Raw genomic sequence first — 25,968 nt, 5'->3', positions numbered from 1 at the left:
TTCCAAATTACCAATTTTTTCTTTTTTGCAAGTATCTAACTGTCAAAACACACAAATGACCAACTATTTATACAAGAAATCTTCCTAGCAAATAACGATGCTACAATGGTTTTCAAATAAGGATCCTTCTGTCATTTGCAGAAGGGTTGATAATTTCATAAATATACATAGGCTCCTTGGGCACAGCTCTTCAAATGAGCAGTCTAGAGAGATATTATCTCAGAGCCAAACGAATGGGCCTAATTAGTTGTTCTGTTTATTAATCCAACACAGAGAACTACTTCTCACTCTTTCCTCCCTTCACTTTCCTGGATGCATGGTGTGATTAACTTTTCTCTGTTTCATACTAGTAACTGATATGAGATAATTAAGACATGGGATGTGTTGGTCAAAAACTTTAGGTTCACTGCAGTTTGTTTTCTTGTGGGAAAGTTGCCTCTTTCATTTTCAGATCTTCTGTGCACCACTTCTTTCATTTGCTACTAAAGAGAGTGACTCTTTCGGGTCCTTTCAGTTCCATGGTTCCTCCCCATTTCAAGTGGAAATGGCAGCACTGGCTGAGTAAGAAGGCATATGCAGCAGCAGTGGGAAGGAGAGCAAAGGGCTGGCTGGGAAGAGGATGGGCATGATGGTGGAAGTTGGGAGGAAGGAAGGGAATGGCTTGGCTGACTGGGGAAGAGGACTGTGAGGGGGGTGACTTGGCTGTCTCTGACAGGCGGTCTACATCAGACCCTGTACTCCCTCTGGGAGTCCTGGAAGCAGGGTGCCCCAAGGGGAGGCTGAACAGCTGCACCTGAAGGATGGGCCAGAGGTAAGGATGGGTTGGAGGGATCCAGATTTGAAGGAAGGGAAGGAGGAAGAATGTGAGGGCTCGTCACTCTCTACAGTTTTGGAAGGAGGGGTTGAGCAAAAGTCATCTCCCATGCCCTTGGTGAGGACTGGTCACTGCTGCTGCAGGACCTCTGGACAGATGAGTGGGTATGCGTTTTGGAGAACAAAGAACCCACAGTAAGAGCACTGGTCACAAACCAGGGTCCACATAATGCCTGGCTGAGCCTTGGTCCACCAGCACCACCCTGACCCAGAAGCAGTGTTGGCAGTGGAAGCACCATGATGAGCACCTGAAACAGGTGCTCCAGAGGTGGGACAGAATGCTGGGATTCTGGAATATTGGCACTGACACTAGAGATCCCACTAAAGGGCTTTAGCTGTGGTCAGTGGAGTAAATTAGATCCCAGCCCCAGACTGGAGATGCTGGAGACCCAAAGAATGGCACTTGCGCCTGGCAACAGACTGGCTCTTCAACATGATCTGCTCTCCAGATCAGAAGCATTATGGACTGCTATGATAAACTCCCAGATGGAAGAGCCCACACTGAAGAGCCAAGGGCATAAAGACAATTTCTGAGCCATAAACTGCTGGACAGTTATTTGAGCTTGGGGGAGAAAACTCCCTTAAAAACGAAAGATATGAGAAACAGAACTACAGAGCATTTGACAACAGAATTTAATCCATGGTGATAAAGAGTTAATTGGACTAGTGAAGTCTAGATATTGGAATATAATAATTACATGAGTATTATTATTTCCTGCTCTTCTCTTGCAGATATTGACTTAATGACTCAGTAGAGTTTGTGGAAGCATTACAGCCCCTTGAGTAGTCATCGGCCACAATTAAAGGAATGGGAGAGTAGCCTACAAATAAGTGTCCTTCTACCTTACAAGACCTTTTTAACTGCAGGTGCCCCCCCCCCTCTCTCTCTCTATCTATCTATATCTCTTTTTTAACAATCATAGGTGCCCCCTGGGTTTTTCGTAATAGAAAGCTAAACCTTAAGCAACCTCAGGAACAGTACTTGTTAGAGATCATTGTGACTTCTTATTGTATATATTAGCAGATTGAAAGTAAGGTAATTGCCCATTATGTCTTTTTGAAAACCTCACCAAAATCTAAAATATAGTCATTGCTAGGAACAAGACAGCTTACTTGAGTTTTCTGCAAAAATCATAGGAATTACGGGAAAGGCTGGAATCAATACAACTACATAAAATGTCCAATAAACTAAACCCATTATAGGCAATAGATCCTGTTTCTAATTTTTGGCAAGTCTCATGATGGTGGTTTTGCAAAATTTATTGCCTCTATATTTATCAGTATTCTTCTTCATTTCCATTTGCTTGTCAAGGCATAAATTGTCTTTCAGCTGCTGGTGGAAATCCTATGAAATTTTGAAAAGAAGGAATTGAAGTCAGATCTCAAGGACCAAAGGCATGGCATTTAGTACCCAGATATTTGTATTTTCTTCCAAAGCCATCACTGTTTTTTTTTAATCACAAAACTAACAAAACAAGTATTTCCAAATGTCTTCTTAACTGTTACACTGAATATATCTTCATATATACACTTCATGTATCTGGAATAATTCATAGACATCTATAGAGCCCTGTTCAGAATTCATATGGCTTTCTGCACATAGAAATGTTTTCACCACTATGGCAAGCCATTCCACTGTTCATACACATTTGCTTTTCAAGCTCCACATTATGAAAATAAAACACTGAAATTATGCCTATACCCCTGCCTGACAGGAAATAAAACATTTCAAATCTATTGAGTACTGCATGGATGTGGCTCCTTCCCCTTCTGTTTTGGTTGTGAGTTAAGGCTGCTGAGATACAGAGAAAATATGATGACAATGACAACTCCCCCCCCTCAAAAAAAAAAAAAAACACAATTGAAATTAAATAAATAAATAAATGCAGTCTTAGTCTTGCTGTTTCGCTGTAATTACTTGTCATAGCTTTATTCCCTGACAGTTTGCCTGTGGTGATCAACAGTTCTAAAAATACATGTTCCTAGTACAGTTGAAGGATGTACACCTTTTTCCTTAGTATCTAGCTTGATGCTGAATCTCCCTAATCGAGGGGATTCTGAGGATTTTGATACAAGAGTGTATTGTAGCAAACTTATAGAAAAAGATGTAGAACCACACATATAAAGTAGTGCTGAGACAGGGCATTTGGCTCAGTCTAACTTGTGAGATTGCCCAGTGCCTATGTTTAACCCTGGCCAAATATTTGCACTCATCAGTTGCTACAGGAAGAATTATCACAATTGCCAAGATTTTAGTTGAGTCTGGCTATCTCAGCACAATTAAACAGTATCACAAGCATTCTTCATACCCCAGATGAGATCTTGAATCTTCTGTGAGAACAAGACGTGAAATATTTCATTGTCCTCATCATCATTTCACAATTTGTGAAAAAAATATAATCTTGTGAAACTCAAATTTCTGAACAAAATAATCACCATTTTCCTTTGTGAAGATAAGTGCATGTACAAACAAGTACTATAAGAGATAATAATTAATCCCAAAGAAACAAAGCACCTGTCCAGTCCCCCCACATTCATTAATTTATGCAACAAGGAAACAGGTGATTTTTCCCCAGTACAGCAGATTTTACAGAAATGTGGAAAAATCACTCATGAAGACACAGAAATTTTCCTTAAGACCAACCACCTAGAAAAAGCATGGCCTCATATTTCTTTTTTTTTTTTCTTTGTGAAACACTCTGAAAGTTTTCCATCTACGATTTAACTCCAGATTCATATCCCTGACAATCAGCTGTTGAAGAAAAGAGAGAACAGGGATGTGGAATTCATTATGCCACTTTTTTTCATTCTACAATACCTAATTATCAGGAAGAGAACCAATCTAAATAGGGCTACATAGGCAGATAGGCCTTTTTGTTAAATACAAAGGCAGATAGGCCTTTTTGTTAAATCCTGAAATGAGCTATACTATATTAAAAGAGAAAAAACAACAAACAATTCCAAATAAGTAATATGGTACAAGAAGATGTTGTGAATAAAGAAGTGCCAGTTTTTTTAAATATAAGAATCACAAAACTACTTTTATTTCCCCTGCTTGCTTCAATGCTGCAGTCAGTGGTAGGAGCATCTGTTATAGCAGCTTAAAAGAGATTAAGAAGCCAAGCTCAGCTAAAGAATGCAAGCCAAGTTTTCTCATGGTTGCTGTTTCAGCATTCACAGGTTAAACACATCAGCTGTCTTTGGCACCTTTTTTTAAACACAGAAACTTAGTCAGCTTTACTACCAACTGAACAATTCACACATTTTCCCCCCTGTTACCTTTCCTGGATGGGATTGTTATTGTATTAGTGTTTCAAAAGATCAGTATACAAACCTATTCTAGTAGCAGGATGGAAGCCTTTTGTCATGGTAAGAAAGTGTAATGGTATGTGCCAATATTCCTCAGTACCTAAACCACCTTTTAGACAAGCTTTACTCCTGTGATTGATTTTTCAAGATACTGTACGTTGTTATACAGGGTGATAGAACTTAAGAATATGTTGGCTGTTAAATGTCACTGGCAAAGGATCAAGGTCAACCATCAGTGGAAGAAATATTTAGGATGGCCAGTTTATTTACCACATCGGCCTAATAAAAACATTTGAACACTTGACAACTTGCCACAGTTGTGATTAATATTTTCTATTATTTAAGTCATCAGAATTCCCTCATTCAGGGAGAGTCCATCTAGATCAGTGGTGTCGAACTGTGGCCCTCCAGATGTTCTTGGCCTTCAACTCCCAGAAATCCTGGCCAGCACAGGTGGTGGTGAAGGCTTCTGGGATTTGAAGTCCAAGAACATCTGGAGGGCCACAGTTTGACACCATTGATCTAGATCTTGGGTAGCTCCTATACATTTGCATGCTGCAAGGGTCCTTCACTGGCATTTCCAAGGGATGCCCGACAAGCAGAAGAGATGGCTTAATTCACTATATAGTTATCTTCTAATTTGCTGTGAAATGTAAGATATATCTAACCTGGAGCTATGCTGCTTCAAAATTCAGATACAAGTCTTGAAAGTCGTACACTATACACATACATACACACATACACATAAATATACATATACTAGAGCTCTGTGCTGGATTTGGACAAATCCTGAATTCGAAGCTGATTTGACCTCATGTGGACTGATTTGTATGAAGTCCAGATTAGGCTAAACTTGATTTCTGGGTGAAGCAAAATGAGTTCACAAATTGATCTGTGTCTGGAATACAGATCAAATTAAATGGGGCATAAATCATTTCTGCCTTTTTGTTATGTTTTTCTTTTCCTTTCCAATAAAAAACAAACTTTAAAGCTGCTTCAAGCAAACACTTGAAACTAGCTGTCTCAGATTTGACAGGTTTACTTTTCTCTTTAGTCTATCTTGTCTATGTCAGTGGGAAAAAGCAAAAAAAAATTACAGCTGTTTCATTTTACCAATACCAGCCAATAAGAGATTTATAAATAGACTTGTATGTGGGCCATGAATGGAATTGGATGGGGCACAAATCACTCTGGGCTGTATTGGAATACATTCCAAAGCTCCAAATTGGGTTCCAAGTTAGATCAGGATCCATGCACTGTCTTATCATTAAACACAGAGGTACATGGGTCTCTGTGTGAGTGTCTACGCGTGTTTTTCGTTCTTTGAGTGTGTTTTAAACTAAACTCAATACACAAAACAACAGCTTCTATTTAAATATACGATCTCTTCCTGAGTCTCTTAATGGCATTTAAACCCTCTTCACACAACTGACAAAGAGACAGGTGAAAGCAGGAGAATAGGGGATTTATTATCAAGGGGTACATGCCAACTGGTGATCAAGGAAGAGGAAACCAGGGAGACAAAAATGAACTCAAAGGGCCCAATGTACTGTACAATATTGCAGTGATGGAAGCTTCCTCCTGATGCACCAGCAATTCCACCTTGGAAACAAGACTACCAAATGGGTATCCCAAGAATGAGGTGTGGGGGGGGTTCTAAGTGGAGAAAGACATTCTAGAAACACCCATAGGACTTTGTATTAGAGCAGACAGTGACATACCATTATTTGTTTTGGTAGTCCCTATCTTCAGCATCAGTTGGTCAAAGATACTTCTTTTATTTAGTTAGATTGTATCTAGAGCTGTGAAAAAAAATCACTGAGTTACCACTGTCCTTCAAAAGACTCCAATGGGAAAATGCATCTAGCTTTAGAAATGTGTACATTTATGAGGTTTTCATTTAGGAGTGTGCATGGGCCCCCCAATTTAGTTTAGAAGCTACTTTGTTCCTTACAAAGTTTCCCAATCCCATCCAGGGTGATTTATGCCCTGTATAGACCTCAGGCAATCTGGATTCCAGATCCAGACTGATTTGTAAGTTCAGATCAGTATTAACTTTCCATGGTAATCCAAAATGGCTAGGATTTTGTTTGTTTGTTTCCACTAATGCTTGTTAAATTTTGAGATGAGATAGATTCTAAAGAGGGGAGTAAACCTGCCAGATTATGGAGAGAGAGCTAGCATCAGGTGTTTACATATGAGGCAGCTTTAGAGTTTGCTCTTTTTCAGAACCAAAATACAATTCTTAAGCAATATTTAAGCACTTCATCTTGGCTGTTCCCAGCTGTAGCCCCTGTACCTGCATAGCCCAGCCACTTCTCAAAGGAAGGATGAAGATATGGAGAAAGGTGATAGCATTGTTCCTCGTGCTATGGGGAGGTGGCTGGCAACAGTGAGAAGAAAGGGAGTGCCATCATAGGAAAGCTTTCATCAGTGCTGGGCAAGAATCACCAGTCAATGCTGTGACTGGTGATTCTTGCCTCAGATTGAATGATGCAGGTGTCAATCAACAACTCCTGGATCCCCTCCTTTCCCTCCCAGTCACAGCACCATCTCTCTTTCATACAATCCCTCCCCACAATCTAGTCTTTTCCTGTTTGCTGCAGATCTGAGGTTCATCAAATAAGGTTCCAACTACATGGTCAAATATTGCAAGATTTGGTTTGGGTGTAGAAGGGATTATTAATTATTATTATTATTATTATTATTATTATTATTATTATTATTATTATTATTATTATTATTATTATTATTATTATTATTATTATTATTATTATTATTATTATTTTACCAATTGCATGATACAAAAGGCAAATTCAAAGCAGTTCAGCCTTTTTTGCTTCCAACTCGTTTTTTTTTCCTCTGCCACTGGGGGCTTTTACTTTTTCCAAGCCAAAACAATTCAGATTTTTCTCCATGTGATTAATTGTTTTGATCTATGAAATGATTGGGGGAGGGGTTTGATGACTGTGGTGTGCATGACTGCCAGTGGATATATTTGAAAAACGGACAGAGACACCCTTAAGTCAATGGGGGAAATCCATACAACTGGGCAATGCAAAATACAAAATGCAAATACAAAATACATATTTGGAGGAAAAGGTGCTCAAAATTAGGCATGGATTTCTATGAAAGAAAGGGTGGGGGAGGCTTCACTGTGAAACCAGAGGTTGAGAGTTCAATCCCTTATTGTTCCTTCCTGACAGGGGCTGGACTCGATGATCCATATGGTCCCTTCCAGCTCTGCAGTTCTAAGATGATGTTGATGATTATCCTGTGTGAACTAGGAGATGCTGAGAATGTCAGTGGGATTGTGAGGACCACCAGAAAGAAAGCGAAGTGATATTTCTCATTGATTGCTTTGCTTTTGTGTTTCCTTCTCATTTCTCTCTCTAGTTCTCTCTTACACGCACACATTGAAGACTTTAATTTTGGTAGAAGTTTGTTTTCCTCAGGTTCAGTTTCAAATAAAGGCAACTTCTTTCTCTATTGTCTTTATCATCTGCTTTCCTGTAAATGGTTGGATATCTCCTTTACCTCTGATTTGCACTGAGGTCTTAGCCTTCTTCTCTTCTTCAATTAGGAACTGTTGAATTAATATAGAGTTAATCTTTGTGTGCCCTTAAGTATTTTATGTTATCCTGGCTCCAGTTGTCTATCTCTCATTTATACTTTGAATGCTGCTGCCTTGAGTTCTCCTTTGAGTGCTTTTACTCACTTCCATTTATGTTGGCAATAAATTAATCCCAGTAATTTTAGCTTTATTAATAATAGCAAAGAAGGATGTCTATATATTACATCTCACTTTTCAATCTAATTATCCTTGAGGTAACTTACAATAGATTGTGGTAAAACTCTAGTGTGAATTTCCATTGGTTGCAAACTCACAGTGTTATCCACTCCTGGTATGTACAGTATGCTATATACTAAGTGTATTAAGGTGCAGCAGGCTCTTGACCAGACCTTTAAACAAAGTGTATTACTTGAGGTCTGTAAGCCACTTGAATGTGAAGATTACTCCAAACACCATAGCAGAACTCCTAGCAACCCTATTAAGTCCATTCCAGCTCGCTCTGAACCGGCCATGTAAACAAGCACTCAATATGCAACCAATGGTGTCTATGAAGTTTTCCTAACTTATGGCACTTCACTTCATTGGATTTCAGCCAATGTATATGGTTCCCACATGATATATGTCATTAAGAAACCACATATACCTCATGGACCATGCTGTGCCAAACTCTTACAACCCATCAGCTCATTAGTCCTTTGTTAATGGATCAGGCCAGCCCAATATATTCACTTTAACAGATGGCTAAAGTGGTGGAACGAGCTCCTTGCATCTGATCTTCCTCTGGCCAATGGATGGTGTTACATACAGCACTGATGTTACCTGTCTGTCATGGGTTTGGAGGGAAAGTTCCATCCTATGGGGAGTGGAAGGCGGGACATCAGGAGGAGGGGCTGTACTGTATAAATATGTGAAGCGTGTGTGGAGAGTTTATGAGATGCTGAGAGACACTGGGATGTGACGAAGCAGCAGCTGGGAAGAGGAAGCTGTTGTGGGAGTCTGTGTGTCAGACAGGGTACTACTGTGTGTCAGAGTACCAACCTGATAGGTTCAGGTGTCTGTTGGTTAGCCAGAACTGATAGGTTCAGGGTCTGTGCTTCAAGTTAAGGGTTCTGGGTGAACCAAACTGTATGCTTGTATGAGTGAGGATAAGCCACGTTACTTTATGTTATTCACCTGATCGTTTTATTTTTCCCTGTGTGTATTTAAATAAACCTTATTCTTTTATTTGTTAAAAATCCATCCCTGGTCTGTGTGACTTCTTATAGGGAATGGTTGGTGGCAGCTTAGTGTAACTGTGTGACATATCCCAGTAGGTCTGGGTTTGTCACATTGATTGGTGGCAGCGGTGGGATACGACTGGTCCAGTTGTCCAGTGGTCCAGCAAAGCCTTGGCAGGTGTGCCCAGAGCAAGGGGGGTCTAGTCAGGGACAGTCTGAGGCGCGTAGGTAATCTTCTAGGTGTACCTCACGGGGAGGTGCGCTAGTAGAAGAACGTGCCAACTGGGGAGACTTAGATTAAGGTGCTCTGAGGCAGCCTAGTTTTGGCGGGAAAAAGCTGAGGCAAAACTGCGTAGTAACAGTGAGCTAGCTTGCCAGCTGAGAGGCCCAGCAGAGGGGGGTAGGCTCTGACTCGATACTGTTGCAAGTAGTGCTGAAGAACAGCAGCAATCTCTATAGGAAAGCTGGTTCTGAGGCAAGAAGGAAAAAAGTGGTCGTTTTATTCTGAGGCTTGACTTTTTAAAGTAGCCTGTTCTGAGGGGGGATTATGCCCTTGACTCGAAGCCAAGTGGCAGACATGAGTGAAGTGAAAGACCCCCAGATTGACCAAGGTTCTGAGGATGAATTTGGCTCAGTGCAAGGTGACAGCACAGGAGAGCAGGACCCAGAACTCAGAAAAATACTCCTAGCCCAACAGCATGAACTGAGGGTGAGGGAAATGGAGGAAAGAATAGAGAGAGAAAGAAGGGAGGAAAGGGAAAGGCAATTTGAAATGGAGCAAAGGGAAAGGGAGAAACAGCGGCAATTTGAAATAGAGAGATTGGAAAGAGAAGAAAGATTAGAGAGAGAGAAAATTGCTCTGGAAAAAGAAAGGATGGCGTATGAGTTAAGAAAACTGGAAATGATGAACCAGAACAATAATAACAATAGGGATTCTGAGGGAGGCCAATTGTCTAAAGCTGACCTGAAGAAATTCCCTGTGTACCACAAGGGAGATTGTCCTGAGGTGTTCTTTTCCTTAGTGGAAAGAGCGTTTGTGGACTTCTCAGTGAGGGAAACTGAGAAGATGACCATCATGCGATCTTTAATCAGTGGTAGCCTGGCTGAGGTCTATGCCGAGATGCCTGAGGAACTGATGAAAGATTTTGCAGAGTTTAAAAAACTGGTGTTTGCCAGACATGGGATAAATGCGGAACAGCTGAGACAAAGATTCAGGTCCCTAACCAAGAAACCAGAACAAACTTTTACCCAAGTGGGGGCCCAATTGGTGAGGCTGCTTGAGAAATGGCTATCGCAGGAGGGGACAGAGACCTATGAGCAGCTTAAAGACTTGATAGCACTGGAACAGTTCTATTCAGTCCTGCATGGGGAATTGAAATTCCAGGTGAGGGAAAGGAAACCGAAATCTGTGGCAGCAGCCGCAGAGATCGCAGATTTTATTTCCCAAATAAGAAAGCCCTTGGGTGAGGGGAAATCTGTGGGTAAACCCAAAGAAACCTACAGCAAGTACTCTCAGGGACCAGGGAAAAGCCAGCAAGGGGGAGGGGCCCATGGTGAAGGGAAGCCCTCAGACATGAAACTAAGACCTCAGATTTTGGAGGGAAAACCAAAACAAGATGAGAGAGAATCAAAATACACCAGAAAATGCTATTTCTGTCAGGGAAAGGGTCATCTAATCTCAGAGTGTGAGAAATTAAAGCAGCTAAAAGGAATGGTGCCTCAGGATTCTAGTGGGACCAAGCCAAAAGCTGTGTTCTGTGTCCAGAAAGAGCAAGGCTCAGTGTCACTGAGGGAGCCGGTTGCCATGACTACTCAGTCTGGAACAGCTACCTTTGCTGATCAGGCTGAGGAAAATGGTCCTCTTGTGGAGGTAAAGCGCTGCTTGCTGGTGAAAACAGATTCTCAGTTGTTTGAGACAGCCGGGGTGGACGTAGGAATACTTGACCGTCAGTATAGGGGGCTGCGGGACACTTGTTCCCAGGTAACCCTGTGCCATCCAGATATCATCCCTAGGGAGTTTATAATCCCAAATGAGAGCATGAAGGTAGCAGGGATTGAGGGGCAGGTAATCTCTCTGCCAGTAGCAGAGGTACCTGTCAACTTTCAAGGCTGGAGGGGAGATTGGCGGCTAGCGATTTCATCGACTCTGCCAGCAGCCGTGCTCGTGGGAAATGACCTGGCTGAACATGTGAGACGGGTGCTAGTGATTACACGCTCACAAGCCACCACGGGGACAGTTCAGGGGGGTAATGATGAGCCAGAGACGGAAGCAGAGGGGAGTTCAGAAGCTGTGGTGGAAACCTTAACCACAGACAGCAGATTTGGACTGGAGCAAAAGGCAGACGCCACTCTCCAAAAGTGTTTTGAACAGGTGACTGACGCCCAGCTAACACCTGAAACCCCAGTGAGATTTCTGGAGAAAAAGGGGATTTTATATAGAGAAACCCTGAGGAATATCTCAAAAGGGGGAGATGGGATCAGAAGTCAGCTGGTGGTACCTGAAAAGTATCGCCCCATGATCTTACAAAGGGGTCACTCTGACATGTTTGCTGCACACGTAGGGGTGAAAGGGCCCCTTGATTGGATCAAACAAATTTGGGAGCAGATCACCCAGGATGACCCACAAGACGTTGTGACATACATAGACACCTTGATGAATGACCTAAGGAGAAATCTAGAGCTGGCAGCAGAAAACCTGCAAGCTCAGAAGGTCAGACAGAAAACATGGTATGACCACAAAGCTAGAGAGAGGCACTTTGACCCAGGGGAGGAAGTGCTTTGGCTTAGGCCCTGCAGAGAGAATAAACTGCAGCTCAAATGGGCAGGACCATATAGGGTCATTTCCAAGATGTCAGACCTGAACTACCTAATAGAGCAGGAGGAGAACCAAGCAAGGAGGGTGGTTCATGTGAATGCCCTAAAACCCTACTACAGAGGGGAACAGAGGGTTTTATTCGCAATAAAAGCAGCTGAGAGTGAGGAAGCTGAATTACCCTTCTGGGAGGGTAGAGGGGAAGTAAAATACAACCCAGAGGAGGTAAAGATCAGTCCTGCACTCACCCAAGACCAGCAGCAAGAACTAAAAATGCTGCTTAGTAAATATCAACAGGTGTTTTCTAACAAGCCGGGGATAGTGAAGGGAGTGATGCATCGGATCCACACAGGGGATGCACCCCCGCAGGCAGTATCCCCATACCGAGTAACGGGACCCTATAGGGACAAGGTGCGGAAGGAGCTGGACGAAATGCTGAGGGAGAACATAATCGTCCCCTCTTCTAGTCCTTGGTCCTCTCCGATAGTCCTTGTGGACAAGCCTGATGGGAGCATTAGGTTTTGTGTCGATTACAGGAAATTAAACCGTGTAACCACTCCTGATGCCTACCCAATGCCCAGGCTAGACAACCTGATTGAAACCATAGGGGGTTGTCGGTTCATCTCATCATTGGACCTGGTAAAGGGATATTGGCAATTAAGAATTGATCCCAGGGATCAAGAAAAGACTGCCTTTTGCAGCCCTTTTGGTCTCTATGAGTTTCGAGTCCTGAGCTTTGGTCTCAGAAATGCACCAGCCACATTCCAAAGGCTGATGGACCAGACCTTGGCAGGGCTCAGTGACTTTACAGTGGCCTACATTGACGACATAGGGATCTTCAGTAATACCTGGGAAGATCACCTGATACACCTGGAGTTAGTGCTGCAGAGGTTAAGTGCAGCAGGGCTAACAGTAAAGGCCAGCAAGTGTCAGCTGGGTAGCCCAGAAATAAAATACTTGGGTCACATGGTAGGGGGAGGAATGATAAAACCCCTGGAGGCCAAAATAGAAGCTGTTCGTGATTGGCCTAGACCCAACACCAAGAAAAAAGTCAAATCATTTCTTGGGTTGGTGGGCTACTACAGAAAGTTCATCCCGAGGTTTAGCGAGATTGCGGCTCCGCTGACCGATCTGACGAGGAAGAAGGCTGATGACCGCATCCCGTGGACCAGCGACTGTGAGGCGGCGTTCCAGAGGTTGAAGGAGGCGTTAATCAACTATCCTGTCCTGCGTGCTCCAGACTTCGACCGGGAGTTCATCATCTACACCGATGCGTCTAACAGCGGGGTAGGAGCAGTTCTGTGCCAGGAGGATGAGAATGGTGACCAGCATCCAGTGTCCTACCTGAGTAGGAAACTTCAAAAAGGTGAGAGACATTTGGCAACCGTGGAGAAGGAGTGTTTGGCCATAGTCTACGCGATCCAGAAGGCCAAGCCTTACATCTGGGGAAGACATTTTATTCTGTGTACTGACCATTCACCATTGCAATGGTTAAAGACAATGAAAACCCACAATAGCAAACTTATGAGGTGGGCTTTAAACCTACAGGACTATGACTTTGAAGTGAAGGTGGTCAGAGGGTCAGTGAACTGTGTTGCTGACGCCTTATCAAGAAGACCTGAAGAATGAAGACGGCGAAAGAAACATGGACTATGTGTATATATTGATGACAAAAAGTTAAATGTACCTGGTTTTGAACTTGGTTTGTATGAATAAAGGTAAATTGATGTAATGTATATGGTAAATGTTTAAATGCATAATTGCTATGGTTAACTTAGAGTGTAAGTATAAGTAAGTATTATATGGTATGTATAACTGTTTTTGTGTATTTTATTCAGGTTGTTTTTTGGTGAAAAGCACGTTAGCTTTCCCCCTACAAAACAACTTATAAAGAGGGGAGGTGTTACATACAGCACTGATGTTACCTGTCTGTCATGGGTTTGGAGGGAAAGTTCCATCCTATGGGGAGTGGAAGGCGGGACATCAGGAGGAGGGGCTGTACTGTATAAATATGTGAAGCGTGTGTGGAGAGTTTATGAGATGCTGAGAGACACTGGGATGTGACGAAGCAGCAGCTGGGAAGAAGAAGCTGTTGTGGGAGTCTGTGTGTCAGACAGGGTACTACTGTGTGTCAGAGTACCAACCTGATAGGTTCAGGTGTCTGTTGGTTAGCCAGAACTGATAGGTTCAGGGTCTGTGCTTCAAGTTAAGGGTTCTGGGTGAACCAAACTGTATGCTTGTATGAGTGAGAATAAGCCACGTTACTTTATGTTATTCACCTGATCGTTTTATTTTTCCCTGTGTGTATTTAAATAAACCTTATTCTTTTATTTGTTAAAAATCCATCCCTGGTCTGTGTGACTTCTTATAGGGAATGGTTGGTGGCAGCTTAGTGTAACTGTGTGACATATCCCAGTAGGTCTGGGTTTGTCACAGATGGGTCAGCTGGATGTTTTTCTCCTTGCCATGACCTTCCTTGATGCCAAAGGGCACAATCTCTCACTGATCCTTGGTGCATTAGCTGATAGCAGGGGCCAGAGTATGTTTCCTTTCAGCTCAACAGTGCTCAGGCATCAGTTAAGGTAGCAGTTCAGATTACAATGATATACCTTCTATTGGGATTTCCTTTATTATTAGTATTCTCTCTGTCTCTCTGTTTTATTTATTGTGTTCATGGTGAAGATAAGGTGGCACTTCTTGTTTCATTTTGAATTGCTTATGCAACAGTAGGCGATGCACATCTTTTTCTGTGAGGTTTGCATTTGATTCACCTTTCCTTCTAATATTTATCTTCCATATTTATTCTTATAGCTTTTTGCCACAGTGCCACTAAGGAAAATAGTGTTCAAAACACATTGGATTTCTCATGCACAACAAGACTGACATTTAACTTCTTTTGTTTTCTTCTGGCATGTGTCAATGCTATATGGTCCAAAACCATAATAGGGTGAGGTATACATTATAATTCTGCCTTCTTCCTTCACCCTTGCCACTATCCTTGTACCACTTTCTGGAACAAGGAAACAAATGCAAAACTAAACTCTATCCCAGCTGTACTTTCCCTCAACTGCCTTCAGTTCTAATTGAGCACGTAATGGGAGGATGAGTGATCATGTGCAATATGGTGGAAATGGCATTTCTCTTCTATATTGTGCAAAGTTATTTGCCTTTCTTACTCTCCTAACTTTTTGCCAGACTTGCTCAGGAGGACAGCAAGCTATCAGAAATACCAAATCACCATCATTCTAGGGCAAATTCTTCAGGTGATGGCAGCAACTCCAGTGGATGCCTCCCTTTTACAGCATCTTCTGATGCAGTATCTTCTGATGGGAAGTTCTGTAACCCAGAGGCAGGGAATTTGTGAAGCCAGACCTTGTTGAACTGCAAACCTCACTATCAGTCACCATTAGCCATTGTGACAACCCCAGACCTACTGGAGTATACCACCCTTTAACTAAGCTGCCACCAACCATTCCCTATAAGGAGTCACACAGACCAGGAATGGATTTTTAACAAACAAAAGAACAAGGTTTATTTAAATAACAGGGTAAATAAAAAGATCAAGTAAATAAGATACTGTAACGTGGCATAGTCTCAATCATAGACATACAACAGTTTGGTTCACACAGAACACTTTAAAGTAAAGCACAGACCCTGAACCTATCAGTTCTGGCTACCTATAAAGAAACCTGAACCTATCAGGTATGTACTAACTGACACACAGTTGTACTCAGTCTGACACACAGACTCCTACTCCAGCTTCTAAACTTCTCCACACAAGCTCCAAATATATATACAGTACAGCTCCTCCCCCTGATGTCCTGCCTTCCACTCCCCATAGGATGGAACTTTCCCTCCAAACCCATGACAGACAGGTACCATCAGTGCTGTATGTTACACCTCCCCTCTTTATAAGTTGTTTTGCAGGGGGAAAGCTAAAGTGCTTTTCTCCAAAAAACAACCAGGATCAAAACACACAAAAACAGTTATACAATAACACAATACCATACTTACTCATACTTACACTCTAGGTTAAACATAACATTTATGCATTTAACCATTCATATTTACAATACATTAAGTTACCTTTATTACTACAAACCAAACCTGTTAAAAAAAACACAGGTACATTTAACTTTTGGTCACTAAAATATATACATAGTCCATGGTTTCTTCGCCGTCTTCACTCTTCGGGTCTTCTTGACAATGCGTCAGCAACACAGTTCATTGACCCTCTGACCACCTTCACTTCAAAGTCATAATCTTGCAGGTTTAAAGCCCACCTCATAAGTTTACTATTGTGGGTTTTCATTGTCTTTAACCACTGCAGTGGTGAGTGGTCAGTGCACAGAACAAAATGTCTTCCCCAGATGTAAGGTTTGGCCTTCTGAATCGCACGGACTATGGCCAGGCACTCCTTTTCCACGGTTGCCAAATGTCTCTCACCTTTCTGGAGTTTCCTACTCAGGTAGGACACTGGATGCTGGTCACCATTTTCATCCTCCTGGCAAAGAACTGCTCCTACCCCGCTGTTAGACGCATCAGTGTAGATGATGAACTCCCGGTCGAAGTCGGGAGCACGCAGCACTGGATAATTGATGAGCGCCTCCTTCAACCTCTGGAACACCTCCTCACAGTCGCTGGTCCACGGGATGCGGTCATCAGTCTTCTTCCGCGTCAGATCGGTCAGCGGAGTCGCCATCTCGCTAAACCTCGGGATGAACTTTCTGTAGTAGCCCACCAACCCAAGAAATGATTTGACTTTTTTCTTGGTGTTGGGTCTGGGCCAATCACGAACGGCTTCTATCTTGGCCTCCAGGGGTTTGATCACTCCTCCCCCTACTATGTGACCCAAGTATTTTATTTCTGGGCTACCCAGCTGCAGTTTGTTCTCTTTGCAGGGCCTAGGCCAAAGCACTTCCTCCCCTGGGTTAAAGTGCCTCTCCCTGGCTTTTTGGTCATACCAGGTTTTCTGTCTGACCTTCTGAGCTTGCAGGTTTTCTGCTGCTAGCTCTAGGTTTCTCTTCAGGTCAATCATTAAAGTGTCTATATACGTCACAACATCTTGTGGGTCATCCTGGGTGATCTGCTCCCAATTTTGTTTGATTAAATCAGGTGGACCTTTCACCCTTCTCCCAAACAAAAGTTCAAACGGACTGAACCCAGTACTGGCTTGGGGCACTGACCGATAAGCAAACAAAAGGGATTGCAGCTTCTGGTCCCAATTGTTTGGATTCTCTGCCAAGTAAGCCCTAATCATGCGCATCAGAGTCCCATTGAACTTCTCCGTTAACCCATTACTTTCAGGGTGATAGGCAGTGGTTTCCTTGTGTTTAATTCCACAGATTTGCCATAACCGTTTCATGAGCTTCGATGTAAACGATGTGCCCAAATCTGTGATTATTTCTGAGGCAAATCCCATCCTGGACATATACCCCACCAAGGCATCTGCCACTGTGTTAGTTTCGATATTAGTCAAGGGTATGGCTTCGGGGTACCTCGTGGCGTGGTCCACAATGGTGAGAATGAACCTGTTCCCCCTCTTTGTGGCCTTGGGCAAAGGCCCCACAATATCCACTCCTATACATTTGAACGGGGTGTCAATCACAGGCAAAGGGCACAACTTCGCTTTGGTCCTGTCACGGTTATTCCCCTGCCTCTGACACACATCACATTGTTTATAGAACTCCTTGATCTGCTTCCCTATTTCAGGGCAGTAAAAATTCTGTGTGATTCTCTGCTGTGTTTTGTTCACCCCTAAGTGCGCAGCAAACATGTCAGAGTGCCCCCTTTGTAAGATCATGGGGCGATACTTTTCAGGTACCACTAGCTGACTTCTGATCTCATCTCCCCCTTTTGAGATATTCATCAGGGTCTCTCTATATAAAATTCCCTTTTTCTCACGAAATCTCGCTGTGGTTTCAGGTGTTAGCTGGGTGTCTGTCACCTGTTCAAAACACTTTCGGAGAGTGGCGTCTGCCTTTTGCTCTTGGCCAAATTTGCTGTCTGTGGTTAAGGTTTCTACCACAGCTTCGGAACTACCCTCATCTGCTTCCGTCTCGGGCTCTTCAGTACCCCCCTGAACTGTCCCCGTGGTAGCTTGTGAGCGTGTAATCACTAGCACCCGTTTCACATGTTCAGCCAGGTCATTTCCCACGAGCACGGCTGCTGGCAGAGTCGATGAAATCGCTAGCCGCCAAACTCCCCTCCAGCCTTGAAAACTCACAGGTACCTCAGCTACTGGCAGTGAGATCACCTGCCCCTCAATCCCTGCCACCTTTAGGCTCTCATTTGGGATGATATACTCCCTAGGAATAATGTCTGGTAGGCACAGGGTCACCTGGGAACAAGTATCCCTTAGCCCCCTATACTGATGGTCAAGTATTCCTACGTCCACCCCTGCGGTCTCGAACAATTGCGAATCTGTCCTCACTAGTAAGCAGCGCTTGACCTCCACAAGAGGACCATTTTCCCCAGCCTGATCAGCAGATGTATCTGTTCCAGACTGAGTAACCATGGTAACAGGCTCCCTCTGTGGCAAGGAGCTTTGCTCTGTCTGGACACAGAACACAGCTTTTGGCTTGGTTCCACTCAAATCATGAGGCAAATTTCCCTTTATCTGCTTCCATTTCTCACACCCTGAGATTAGATGGCCCTTTCCCTGACAGAAATAACATTTTCTGCTGTACTTGGAGTCTTTCTCCTCTGGTTTTGGTTTTCCCTCCAAAATCTGAGGTCTTTGTGGTTTCATGTCTGAGGGCTTCCCTTCACCATTATTGTTATTCCTATTTCTACTCATTATTTCCATCTTCTTCAGCTCAAACACCATTTTGTCTACTTCCAACAGTCTCTGTTTCACTTCCCTTTCAAACGCCAGTTCCCTCACCCTCAGTTCATGCAGTTGGGCTCGGAGCATTTTTCTGAGTTCTGGGGTCAGTTCTCCCGTGCTCTCATCCCTCATTTCTGCCATTTGGCTTCGAGTCAAGGGCATAATCCCCCCCAGAACAGGCTGCCTTCAAAAGTCAAGCCTCAAAATAAAGCGACGACTTTTTTCCTTTTGCCTCAGAAACAGCCTTCTATAGATTGCTGCTGTTCCTTCAGCACTAACTTGCAACTGTTGCCAGGCAGAATCCACCCCCTCTGCTAGGCCTCTCAGCAGACAGGCTAGATCACTGTTACTTCACACAGCTTTGCCTCAGCTCTTTCCCGCCAAAACGGGTTGCCTCAGAGCTCCCTAATCTAGTCCCCAATCTGAGTTGGCACGTTCTTCCACTAGCGTACCTCCCCGTGAGGTAAGCCTAGAAGATTACCTACGCGCCCTCAGATTGTCCCTGACTAGGCCCCCCTTGCTCTGGGCACACTTGCCAAGGCTTTGCTGGACCACTGGACTACTGGACCAGTTGTATCCCACACGCTGGACACCAATCAATGTGACAACCCCAGACCTACTGGAGTATGCCACACTTTAACTATGCTGCCACCAACCATTCCCTATAAGGAGTCACACAGACCAGGAATGGATTTTTAACAAACAAAAGAACAAGGTTTATTTAAATAACAAACAGGGTAAATAAAAAGATCAAGTAAATAAGATACTGTAACGTGGCATAGTCTCAATTATAGACATACAACAGTTTGGTTCACACAGAACACTTTAAAGTAAAGCACAGACCCTGAACCTATCAGTTCTGGCTACCTATAAAGAAACCTGAACCTATCAGGTATGTACTAACTGACACACAGTTGTACTCAGTCTGACACACAGACTCCTACTCCAGCTTCTAAACTTCTCCACACAAGCTCCAAATATATATACAGTACAGCTCCTCCCCCTGATGTCCCGCCTTCCACTCCCCATAGGATGGAACTTTCCCTCCAAACCCATGACAGACAGGTACCATCAGTGCTGTATGTTACAGCCATGTTACCATAGGCTTATGGGGGTCAGAGTCCCATGATATATGGATAGCCAACATGTCTCCTACCACTGAGATAACCCCAATCAACTATATAGGACGAAGCAGTCACTGCTCCATTTCTCAGTCACATGAAGGAAGTTTCATGCCCCTGTTGAATTGCTGGATAGCTCAGTGGTTTAGGTATCTGCCTGTGGAACCAGAAGTTGGGAGTTCAATTCCCCACTATGCCTCCTAGAAAAGGGTGGACTTGATTATCACTGGGATCCCTTCCAACTCTGCAGTTCTAAGATCATGATGATGATTGATGGGTCTCTCTCTTAAATTACACCACAAATTATGTAGTCATGTTTCCTGGATTAGGGGAAATCACAGTGGTTAGCATACTGAGAATGCAATGGACGAGTCTCTAGCTGAAAAAGGAAACAACTCCCCCTCAGTCATGGCATCTCCCTTCCAGGGGAGGAGAAAGAGAGAGAGAGGTAAACTTTGTTTTAAATATTCCACTGTGTGCTTCCTGTCACAAGGCATTTGGTAGAAAATTCTTAGTAGAAAAAAATGCATATACAATTTGGTATCATACTTAATTGGGGAATAGGTGTGGAACATTTGCTGTTCAAAAAGCACATCAGCAATATTCAGGAGGTTTTAAATCAGAATATAGAAATGTTCTACTTTTTAAATGGTAGCTCCCATACTGAGAATTTTCACCGTAGGACTGTGAACCATTAGGTTAGTAGAGAGATGCTAACCCTCCATACTTGGCTCATCAGCTAGCTATTATTTTAGCATAACTTTATTTGCATGGGTGATGCAAGTTGGTAGACACCATCCTGGTTGGATGAAAATGCTGGACAGTATAAAATATTTTGATTTTATGGTATCATGGTGCCAGTGCTTTTCAACCCATTTGATAAACTGCTGTAATAAAAGATGAACTGTGAAACCATTATGATGACATAAAATCACAAGAGAATAGAGTACTTTATGGAAGTTTATGGTGCATTAAAATCTGGCACACAGCAGAGACATAAAATCCAGGTGTTAACTAAAACATTTGGGGCTGTTCTCCACCAGTAGTATATTGCTTTGCAACTAGCTATCACGAGTAGAATTCATTTTAAAGCCTACACGTGCTTTGGAATGTAGCTACAAGGCCATGTTTTCCCTGATGAAGATGAAAGAAACAGAAGCTTTAACTTGACTAGAAACAGAACGATCAAACAGCCACAGGAATGGAAAGTAAAACATCCTACCCATGCCTAATGTTATATCCTTGAAGTTCAGAAGCAGTCAGCACGTAAACGTATGGGATAAAGATGTAGAGCTGGAGACTGAGGAGCAACAAGCCACACTACTGAATCAGATATAGCTAAGCCCAAATAACCTGGTTGTCAGCCTCCAGAGACTGAAGATATGGAGCCTGGTTATCCAGAAGGGCCTAAGGGGCTTGCACCTCAGGAGCCAGTAATCTAGTGCAGGCAGAATATTCAGCATGAGCTCATGGAGAGAAGATGGACTGTTAGGCTCCAGGCAAAAATGGGTAGTGTCCTCAAGATCTAACACATGGATCATAAGATACCATCTTTACAGCCTTTCAGCAAACAGAGAAATACCTCTTTAGGCAAGCATTCCCCAAGTGAATGGCTGCCAAGTGGGCTTTTTAAAATGGATTGTTGTACCTTACTGCTTTGAATGTGCTTCAGTATTGCCGATGGCTTTTGATCTTATATTAATTGATCCTTTTAGTATTGTACACTCATTGTTATTAACATTAATACTGTCTTTTAATTGTCGTAAGCCACCTTGCATCCTTTTAAAGGAGAAAGGTAGGTTAAAAATATGATAGATAGATAGATAGATAGATAGATAGATAGATAGATAGATAGATAGATAGATAGATAGATAGATAGACAGACAGACAGACAGACAGACAGACAGACAGACAGACAGACAGACAGATAGATAGATAGATAGATAGATAGATAGATAGATAGATAGATAGATAGATAGATAGATAGATAGATACCTGACTCTTTTGACTGACAGGTAACTGGAATGAGTAATCTATACCCTGGGCTCTGTCCAAGGTCCTGAAAATCTCACCACTAAAAAGTTATTATCTTGGGAGAACTCTGCTTGTGCATTCCTTGTCTGTCCTCTACTGCCATCTAAACTGCTTGTTTGACACCCACCAGACTGATTCACCTGTTCTTTCAATCCCATAATAGAAGAGGGAGCAGTGCTGCACTGAACCATCTTCTCCCTGAGGTTCCTACATCCAGATCAACTGATCTACATTTTTCATTGTTCTAATCACATGTTATTGGCTATTTATGGCTGTATTACTTTTCATTGTCTTCATTATAGTTGCATAAGTTATATATTTCCCTATTTTATTACACACACTTTCTTCTACTAAGTCCCTTTGAATCTCTTTTTCAGCACTGGGAAGGGAGTCATACATATAATGACTGAATGAAAACTTTGTAAGAATAATGGCTAGAATCCTACGGTTTCTTTGCACATGCAACAAATAATTGACAAAGTGCCAGTCTCATGCTTGCTGTGTGCCAAGTTGTGCACCTGACATGTGTATAGCACATGGCTGGCACTTTGTCAATTAGCTACAATTAGCAGTGGCAATTTTCACAAATCCTTTTGCATGCATGTAAATATCTAATAAGGTATTGGTCCATCTCTGTGTGTATTTCTGAAAACATACATACAAACACTAGAATGCATATGTACAAGTGAAAGTACATTAGAGACAATTGGTACTATATGATTAGTATGGATGCTTATATGAAACTATTGCATTGTTTGGCTGCAAAGGAATGAAACTGTTTGGCTATAAAATGATGAGTTCTATTTAGACCTTGGATGACTTAAGAATTAGAGGCTGTTCTTGTCAGCAGTTTAAATGGTAATAGATAGTACAGTTGGTCAGCCCATAGAACTGAAGCCAGGAAGTGGGGAAGAATTATAGTTGCTAGGGGAAGAGAACAACTCAGCAAAAATCTGCTTCCTCTCTGATTGAGTAAAAGGGTGGGAAGGGAAGCTGGAACAGTGTACGTCCATCAAGCTGGCAAGCAGCTAGTCCAGGGAGTTTGAGGGCTGGAAAGCAAACAAAACCAGCACAGTGAATCATGTAGAAGACCCAGAGCCCAGAGACAAGTGAATCAGAGCAGAAAACATTAAGCCTGGAAGCTGTCTTGCCAAAGGATGAGAGAGTGTTGCGAGTAATCGCTTCATTGCTACACTTTCACTTAAGTAGGGAAACAGTTCAGTCATGGTGCATAGGGAGCATGTTTTTTCCATATTATTTCCATGGCCTAACAGCTCTTATTGTTATTTTTTTCTACTTATTTTATTTAAAATATTTTTATGCCACCTTTCTTCTCAGAAAGGACCTAAGGCAGCCTACATCATTAAAAGACAATATTTAAAGCTAAAAATAATAAGTATACAAATGCTAAAAAAAGATCAAACAAATACCACCCTAAAAAAAACAATAAACAAAAGCAACACCAAAAACATATTCAAAGCAGTAAGGTATAACAAGCCATGTGAGTGAAAGCTTGCCTGAAGAGAAAGGTCTTCACCTGCTTGCAGAAGGACAGTAAAGATGGGGTCAGCCTGGCCTCCTGTGGGAGGGAGTTCCAAAGTCTGGGAGTAGCAACAAGGAACCTCGGTTTCACTCCAGTCTCTGCTGTGATATCTGTCAAAATTCCTGGGCAGTATACAGCTAACAGGCCCCTTCTGATGTTCCCCTTAGGTGTGCTCAACTGGCATGCAATATCAGAGTTCCTTTCTCTTACTGGGGCTGCTCATGTCCCCACAAACCTTTGCTATGTGAAAGCCAGGCTCCTCTGGCTGGCAAAACATGATTCTCAGTGCTGCTTTTCTATCCTTTGCAGAATGATTGGGTTGGATCAATAGCTGAGAAACTCCAGCAATTAAATTATGAAGTGACAGAGATACTGCATGGATTTTCTGATATTTTCACTTGTTGATATTCCCAGGGGACCAGAAATGTATTCCTGTATGGAAGCCAGGAGATTCCAAATGCTAAATGTAGCCCCTCTGTCTGACTATGAGTGCAGTTACACATGGGGGGGGGGAAGAATGGTATTTGAATCAAGTTTAGTAAATTTGAAGAAATTTTTAAAAGGAACTACATGGTGCACATGGAAGTGCAGTTTCTTTTGCCTGGGAAACATGTTTTTTTTGTTGGAAAGCAAATGTTCCATTTGGTTGTGAGAGGGTCATATATTTTAAATCACTTTTAAAATTTAATTATTTTCAATAATTCTGATGTATGTGAATGTGGCTCTGTCAATGTAAATTGTGTCTGTGGGGTTTGCCACTCAGTGGTGTGCCTTCCATGCTCCCTATCCTTCTCCACCCTCTGTGCATACCTGTGTGCCTCTCCCCTTTGCAACCAATCTACTCAAAATGTGTAGGTATGTGGGGGTGGGGGTCCCTGTGTTTCCTTCACAAGCCTAGTCAATGTTTCTATTCAGTTTCAGCCCCAACTCAGAGTACTAGCGCTATGCCAGATTGCAAGAAAGCAGTGGCTAGTGGCTGTGAGAGGCAGCCAGTGTGAGGGCATGTGAGCACAGGGCAAAGTCTCAAATGCAATTATTCTAAAAGCTAGGTTGCCCCCTCAACCAATATACAATACAGTTTAAAAACAAGTTAAACGTTTTCATAAGAGGATGCAAGAAAAAATGTTTTGAATTGAGATTTCTACCCTTAGAAATGCAATCCTAGTGATTATTTCACTGCTGGTAAAAAAAGAAGAACAAAGAGCTAAATGCCTGGAAATGTTCAATGAGGCTATTTAATCTGTCATCCCACCATGGAGAATGGCAACAGTAGCGCCATTTTCACTATCAATTCTCCTGCTGTTTCTACCCCACCTTCTACTATTGGACCATGCTTCACTTGCAATCTCTGTTCCTATAAACTTAAACTTAATTCCAATAACTTCCTTGGAAAAGATAAGATCTACAGCCAGAGTGTAACGGGACAGGACCATTTGTGTGTGTGTGTGTGTGTGTGAAATCTTGGGTTTATTTTTCTTTATATTTTTTATTTTATTTTATTTTTGTTTTATTTTATTTATTTCATTTTTATTTTATTTCACTTCACTTTATTCTGTTTATTTTGCTTCATTAACTTTCAAACTCAAAGTTTTATCTTAAATTGCTTAATTTGATAACTGCTTAATTTAAAGGTGTATTGTTATCTTATCCTTGGATTAATTTTGTAATTTTGTTATTACTGTATTGTTTAACTGTATTAATTTGGTGCATTCTTTGGTTTTTCTTTTTTCCTTGACATGGAGTGGAAGGCTTGCCCCCCCCCCCCAGCTCTACGGTGGTGAAGCTGGGTCTGGAGACCCTCCACGTGTAGATTGGGGCCAGGGATGGTATTGGGATCTTGCTGAGTTACTGCGCTCCCTGCGACCCAGCTATTTCCTTTCTGGAGCTGGTGGATTTTGTCTCCGTGGCACTGTTGGAATCCCCAAGGCTTCTGGTCTTGGGTAATTTCAACATCCATGTGGAGGCAGATGTTTCTGGTCTGGCTCTTGAGTTCTTGGAAACCATGGCTTCCTTGGACATGTCCCAATATGTTAATGGCCCCACCCTCGTGGGTGGTCACATGCTAGACCTGGTGTTTTTCACTAAGTGGAGTGAGTGTGGTCTGATGGTGACTGACCTTATATCAGTTCCCTTGTCATGGTTGGATCACCACCTTATAAAATGTAACACCTCAGTGGCTCTCCCTCCTTACAGGGAACATGGACCTATTTTAATGGTCTGCCCTCGAAAGCTACTGGATCCTTTAGGATTCCACAATTCCATGAAAGGGACTCCTGCTGATTTGCCTGGTGCTCCTGTCAAGGCTCTGGTTGATGGCTGGCTTGCTGCCGCCACCAGGGCTGTAGACACAATTGCTCCTAAATGCCTTCTCCAGTGCAGAGCTCGGCCAGCATCCTGGTTTAACCAGGAGCTGTGAGCTATGAAGGAAAAAAGGAGAAGGAGAGAATGCAATTGGAGATGGGACCTGACAGATTATAATTGGAAAGCTGTCAGGATCACGACTAACCATTACCTTGCTAAGGTGTGGGCTGCTAGTCGAGCTCAATTTGCTAACTGGATAAGCAAAGCTTCAAATCAGCAGGCAGAACTTTTCCATATCTATCCAAAATTGGTCTAAGTGATGGCCTCCTACTAGTATTTCACCTGACCAATTTGC

The 25,968-nt window shown here is 42.6% G+C and overlaps 1 protein-coding gene across 6 annotated transcripts in view; it reads right to left on the bottom strand.

Annotated features, from left to right (window-relative positions):
• BRINP3 (BMP/retinoic acid inducible neural specific 3) overlaps positions 1-25,968 on the bottom strand; it is a 369,852-nt gene that overhangs the window by 222,064 nt on the left and 121,820 nt on the right. The gene's annotated exons all lie outside the window — the stretch shown is intronic.

This window comes from Pogona vitticeps, chromosome 4 (genome assembly GCF_051106095.1).
Source record: "Pogona vitticeps strain Pit_001003342236 chromosome 4, PviZW2.1, whole genome shotgun sequence".
Classification (NCBI taxonomy): Eukaryota; Metazoa; Chordata; class Lepidosauria; order Squamata; family Agamidae; genus Pogona; species Pogona vitticeps.
The sequence above is the reverse complement of the archived record's forward strand: the minus strand, read 5'-3'. Positions and strand labels throughout refer to the sequence as shown.